This window comes from Salvelinus sp. IW2-2015, linkage group LG4q.2, assembly GCF_002910315.2.
Source record: "Salvelinus sp. IW2-2015 linkage group LG4q.2, ASM291031v2, whole genome shotgun sequence".
Classification (NCBI taxonomy): domain Eukaryota; kingdom Metazoa; phylum Chordata; class Actinopteri; order Salmoniformes; family Salmonidae; genus Salvelinus; species Salvelinus sp. IW2-2015.
The window spans coordinates 23746616-23753713 of NC_036843.1; the positions used below are offsets into that span (position 1 = coordinate 23746616).

Sequence of the window (7098 nt, forward strand, 5' to 3'; positions counted from 1 at the left end):
CGAGGCAGGTGTTCCCTCTACCCATCTCTACGGTCARGTGAGGACAGTAGGCACTCGGGGCAGATATCACCTCTATATAACTCTATGGCAAATTGGCAATTTATACAGGCAGGTTCGAGGGCACCTTTCAATCTGGGTCTTTCACCCAGACAGAGCTGAGCATGACAAACAACGCTCACAGACCACAACCAGTATGCGTCATTGAAACGGGAGTACAAGCCTTTTATCTTGTAGCAGAGAGTAAGAATAGGACTCCCTCAACATTGTTTTGTATAGTTACTACCAGCTGCTAATAGCCGCGAAATGGCTCATTCAGGCAGCCATTTTGAATATATTAATCTGTTCTATTAGTACTTGTAGCGTTAATGGACAAATGTTAATAATTTTTGCATTCTTTGTTTGTCCCTTGTTATGCTAGCTAGGCCTGTTTTTATGGCTATGATTGCTACTATCMTTAGTTTTATATTGTCTGTTTGCTTGCCATACTATGCTACAGTATGTAGCCATTGATAAATTGGCTACATACCACGCTATTGCACCCATTTTCTGGCCATTCATTGTTAGGTGCTGCTATATTTATGCATAGTTTTAGCTTATTATATGCTTATTGAATTTGTATATTGTCATTGATTTATTGCCATTAACAGCCAATTAATTATGTATGTTCATTGCTGTTATTGCCTGTTATTATTTGCACCATTCTGTCTCCTTTTAGATACTCCATACAAAGCCAARCAAGTCTCAATTCAAGACAAGAATCTCATGTTAACTGTCAATCATTCCCTGCCATGRATCTCCATTACCTGATTCTATATAAAGGTCATATCAGGGATAATTTTGCTATTTGATTTTGAATTTTAAGACTCCTTGAAGTGTGTTATTTGGCCTTACTGCTATTATCCCATACAAACACATTGAATAGCAGACTTCATGTAGGCACTCTAAAGTACGTTGGTGCTGAAGTGTCTATTCTATTTCTGAGAGATAAGCAAGGTCAGGAAACATGTAAAAAAAATATCTATTTATACCCTTATTTTTGGCATTAGTCTCAATYCATGCTTCCATACATTTTTTTTCAACTGGTACTGCAGGTACCTTCAGATGAGTTGAGGCAAAACAACCAGCCWTTTTGTGAGTCTCYCCTTTACACAGAGGGGTCATGATAGTGTGTAGCCGTCATGATAGTGTGTAACAGACAGAAGTTGGCAGATCAGCTGTATCGACTTCAGACGAGTCCCAATACGCTTCTGGGGGTCATCGAGCAAAACTGACAACACCATTATGGTAGGTTTGTAGGCCTAACCGTTTGGACACATTTTCTGAAAGACCAGTTTTCGGGATGRCTCATGGTCCGACGAACACGTTCTGTCACTTCACCACAGATGAGGAAGCGTTGCATCCAGGTGGATGGAGTGGATTGAGATGCAGTCCAATGCAAAAAATATATAACCCCATTTTAAATGAGTTAAAAAAAATCAAAATTATGACACTAATTAGATTTCCGGGGGGCATGGACATCGACCTTAAAGGGTTGTGTGTCCTGTCAAACAAACCTAATCCTCTAGTCTTTAATAAACAGTGCTTGTTTATCTGCCTCTGTACTGTTTCCCTGTGCCCAAAACCTGTAACATTTAGATTTTATACTATGGAATTGTTTTAATGTGGGTTAGTTGTAAATGTGTAACATGTTTGAACTAGGACCACAATGGAAATAAATTACATTTATTAATGTAATAGGGCGGCAGGGTAGCCTAGTGGTTAGAGCGTTGGACTAGTAACCGAAAGGTTGCAAGTTCAAATCCCCGAGCTGACAAGGTACAAATCTGTCGTTCTGCCCCTGAACAGGCAGTTAACCCACTGTTCCTAGGCCGTCATTGAAAATAAGAATTTGTTCTTAACTGACTTGCCTAGTAAAATAAAATAAAAAATGCATTTGTCTTTTGTGGGGTTTTTTTATTAGTCAAATTCAACCAATCGATACTAAAGTTCGAAGTAGAGTATTCTACAAAATTTTATAGTAAGAGCTACACGATCGAGGGGGAACCTCAGAGGAAATCCCCGGCATAAGCCGGGCATGTTCAAATCAAAACCGCATCAACAATGCTAGCAGTAAAGCTGGCTAGCAGTCCAATCGATTGAAAAATTCTAGAACACTGAGGGATTCTACAGTGTGTAATATAGTATACTACAAAATTAAATAGTAAGCACTACACAATCGAGGGATACTACAGTGTTGTAAAGTACACATGATCAAGGGATAGTACGGTGTATAGTGAACTACAGAATTCTATGGTAAGTGTGCTGCCATCCTGTTAGAAGGTAACAGATTATTTTATTACAATGGTTAAGATGGATTTTCATTGTGTTCCATGGTGTTATTTGCCCCCTAGTGGAGCTTTCTGGTACTTAGACTGTACGCAAACAGGAAGTAGAGAATTCGTTCCGCACGCATAGAAGCAGTTAAAAACAACGCTACGGTGCAGGTCTTTCAGTGTAGTTATTTCTTGTCACGCTTCAGCCTTGGAAAATATTTGTTTGTAAGTTCGATTCAAGCATTTAGCTAATGATGATAATCTTGTTATTGATAGAGTTGCTTACATATCAATGTTGGTTGGTTGCATTTACTCACACAAATTGCAATGCCTTTCATGTATGCCGTTAGCTGTATTACTTTGCTCYTGCGTCATGCAAACGAATTGTAAAATATACAATACTGTAGTTTTGTTACTGTTTCTAGTGTAATATGCTTTGTTATTCTACATAGATGGTTGTACATTATTAGAGTAATGAAAGGAGTTAGTCAATTACCATAWGAGTAACAATTAGCTATATGGTTTGGCATCATGCCAGATGCATGGTACCTTAGCACGTGCTTTGTATTACATGCAACTTCAAATGTATAATGTACAGCTACAGTATGTCGGTGTGAATTGAATACTAAAGTATATTCTTTTCTGTATTTGCAGTTTTACAACATAAACGTTTTCAATATTCATTCAAGAAAAGTCACGCCTTGGGAGTTTTATTGAAGACTTAGTTGTTAGCTATCTGTCTAGTTTTGCATGGGAACGCAACTCAAGGGCAGAATAGTAAGCACTACATGATCTAGGGATACTACAGTGTGGAGTATAGGCTTCTACAATTTACTACATTAGTTCTATAGTAAAATAAGTACTACTAGTATTCCATAGTAAACTATTTATTAATGTGAGGCAGCCCTGATTCCCGTGCACACAGCCAGCAGATCCAGTTCCATCTACTGTAAATTGTGATCAAATCGTAAATGAAGTGAAACGGTTAGACAGTGGATACTGGAGCTTTCCTCAAAACGAGACACTATGAATTTCCATAAGTTAACAAATGTACATTAAGTGGGAAGAATATAAACTCAGCAAAACCAGAAACGGCCTCTCATTGTCAACTGCATTTATTTTCGGTAAACTTAACATGCAAATATTTGTATGAACATAAGATTCAACAACAGACATATACTGAACAAGTTCCACAGACATGTGACCAACAGAAATTGAATATTGTGTCCCTGAACAAAGGGGGGGTCAAAAGTAACAATCAGTATCTGGTGTGGCCACCAGCTGCATTAAGTACTGCAGTGCATCTCTTCCTCATGGACTGCACCAGATTTGCCAGTTCTTGCTGTGAGATGTTACCCCACTCTTCCACCAAGGCACCTGCAAGTTCCCAGACATTTCTGGAGGGAATGGCCTTCAACAGGCCTACAAGTCCTCAGTCCAGCCTCTCTCAGCCTATTGCGGACAGTCTGAGCACTGATTGAGGAATTGTGCGTTCCTGGTGCGTTCCTGGTGTAACTCYGGCAGTTGTTGTTGCCATCCTAWACTTGTCTCGCAGGTGTCATGTTCGGATATACCGATCCTGTGCAGGTGTTGTTACACGTGGTTTGCCACTGCGAGGACGATCAGTTGTCCGTTCTGTCTCCCTGTAGCGCTGTCTTAGGCGTCTCACAGTACGAACATTGCAATTTATTGCCCTGGCCACATCTGCAGTCCTCATGRCTCCTTGCAGCATGCCTAAGGCACATTCACGCAGATGAGCAAGGACCCTGGGTATCTTTCTTTTGGTGTTTTTCAGAGTCAGTAGAAAGGCCTCTAGTGTGCTAAGTGTTCGTAACTGTGACCATAATTGCCTACCGTCTGTAAGCTGTCAGTGTCTTAACAACCGTTCCACAGGTGCATGTTCATTAACTGTTTATGGGTCGTTGAACAAGCATGGGAAACAGTGTTTCAACCCTTTACAATGAAGATCTGTGAAGTTATTTGGATTTTTACGAATTATCTTTGAAAGACAGAGTCCTGAAAAAGGGTCATTACTTTTTTTGCTGAGTTTAGATCCACAATCATAGAATTGTAGTAATGTATAGGATGTCTGTGCACACTCAGGTCTCCTGAGCTGTCTAAGGCTGTCACGACCGTTATATGACGAATGAGTGGACCAAGGCGCAGCGTGAAAGAAAGCCATCTTCTTTTAATGAAGAAAAACAAACACTTCCTAAACGAACAAAAAACAAACGATCGTGAAGCTAAAACGAACTAAGTGCACACATGCAACATAGAACATAGACAATTACRCACAATCACCTAAAGCCTATGGCTGCCTTAAATATGGCTCCCAATCAGAGACAACAATAAACAGCTGTCTCTGATTGAGAACCAAACCAGGCAACCATAGACTTTCCTAAACCTCTTTACTGAACACAACCCCATACACTATACAAAACCCCTAAACAATTCACACCCTAAACTAGACAAAACACACAACCATCCCATGTCACACCCTGACCTAACTAAACTAATAAAGAAAATCAATATAACYGAYGCCAGGGTGTGACAAAGGCACTGCATCTCAGTGCAAGAGGTGTCACTGCAGTCCTTGTTTTGAATCCAGGCTGCATCACATCCGGCCATGATTGGGAGTCCCACAGGGTGTCACACAATTGGCCCAGTGTCGTCTGGGGTAGACAGTCATTGTAAATATTTTAAACATCAATACCCTAGAAATACTCATGAGCCTATCCATTACAAAACGGACATTGCCTCGGTACCCCCTGTACATAGCCTCGTTATTTTTGTGTTACTTTCTTTTTACTTTAGTTTATATTAGCAAAAATTTTAAGAAAAATAAGAATTAAAACTGTTGGTTAAATGCGTGTAAGGAAGCATTTCACGGTAAGATCTACACCTATTGTATTCGGCCCATGTGACAKATGAAATTAGGTTTGATTCTAATGTATCACATACAAGTGCTATAGTTCATTACTTAGCATCCCCGTGAAAGGAATATGTTGGTATCAATGACCGGAAGAAGAGGGAATATTCTCAAATATATGGAGATAGAATCACAGAGGGGTTTGATGAAAAGACTGGATGGATGTTTTTGATGATGATTCAACAGGGAGAGCATTATATGAAATAGGAGTGCAATATCCTGGTAAAAAAGAAAATCTATTTCACAGGAAAGTTTTTAGACAGAACTCAGTCCTTTGAACTCAGAATGCAGTTCTTTGCTTAGTGCTGTTTGGTTAAATGAGTCTGCAATTGTATCCCATGTTTCCTTTAAAAAGCTCAAGTTATTGTACTCCTCCAGATGGAAACGATGGTTTGTTAATAATTCATCTGCTTCGGTATAAAGCGTGTACATAAATCATCGGACATTAAAGGGCCCGGTTGTGGGAGTAATGAGAAATAGTCAGGATTCAGACATAATAGTCTTAAAATGCCTAATTATAGGAAGTGCTTTTACCCCTCTCAGAGGTCCCAGAATCATTTGAATTCATGTGTTATTAATCAGACAGACTGAGATCCGTGCCATGGAATGTTCAAACACCTTACTCCAATCCATCAAACCTTATGGACCTAACCGGACCCTCCCACCTCATCTACACCACCAATATCTCACACTCCCCTCCTCGCATATATTGCAGGTTTTACACTGGATTTCATGAACTGACTAAATCATCGCTTTGTGGGTGTCTTTGATAAGTGTAATTKAAACTATTATCTCTTATTTTAACAAAGTTCTAGGCATATGTGTATACCGTTGTATTTCACATATGAACACCTTATGTGAAGGTGCTTGCCCCTTGATTCTTGCAGTAGTTGTATGAATTCCCACAGTTGAAGGCTAAGCCTACACTGCTCTGACAGACACCAAAAGTGTCCAGAGATATACAGTGGGGTCCAAYATTGACAACCTTAATAAAGAAGAGCAAAAATGCTGAGATATGTTGTATACAAAGAAAATGGGAAATTATATTATATTGTATTTTGCACTAATATAATTGCTCAGAGAAAGAGATTTTGTTTAACAAGTAATAAAACAAATCTCAGAGGTAGGGCTCAAAATCARTGACACCCCTGTTTTCAGTACCTCGCTTTGCAAGGATAACGGCACTGAGCCTTTTTCTAAAATGTTGTATGAGTTGAAGAACACATTGGGAGGGATCTTAGACCATTCCTCCGTACATAATCTTTCCAGATCCTTTGTATGCGCTTATGGATTGCCCTCTTCAATTCAAACCACAGGTTTTCAATGGGTTTGATGACTGGAAACTGAGATGGCCACTGCATAATGTTGATTTTGTGACCAATTTGTGGTCAATCARGATACAACATTTTGAACAGAAATGCAATGGTTKATTGGATCAGTCTAAAACGTTGCACATTTACTGCTGCCATCTAGTGGACAAAATTTTAATTGCACCTGGGCTGGAATAATACATTATGGCCTTTGTCTTGCATTTCAAAGATGATGCTACAAATAAAATACAAAATAACTATTGTTTTTTCTTTGTATTATCGTTTACCAGATCTATTGTGTTATATTCTCCTACATTCCTTTCACATTTCCACAAACTTAAGTGTTTCCTTTCAAATGGTTCCAAGAATATGKATATAATTTCTTCATGGCCTGAGCTACAGGCAGTTAGATTTGGGTATGTCATTTTAGGCTAAAATTGAAAAAAAGGGGCAGATCTTTTAGAGTTAACTAGGGCCCAGGACCAGTGGAAGCAAAATAGCCCCATAACAAAGATCCAACAACATATTTTACAGTAGGTTTGGGGTT

General features: G+C 39.2%; 1 long non-coding RNA gene across 1 annotated transcript; it reads left to right on the plus strand.

The window, feature by feature from the left end:
* Positions 1–2302: 2302 nt before the first annotated feature.
* Positions 2303–3005, plus strand: LOC139027640 (uncharacterized). The gene is made up of 2 exons (XR_011479760.1): positions 2303–2537; positions 2967–3005. It is a non-coding gene; the product is annotated as an uncharacterized lncRNA (long non-coding RNA).
* Positions 3006–7098: the final 4093 nt, after the last annotated feature.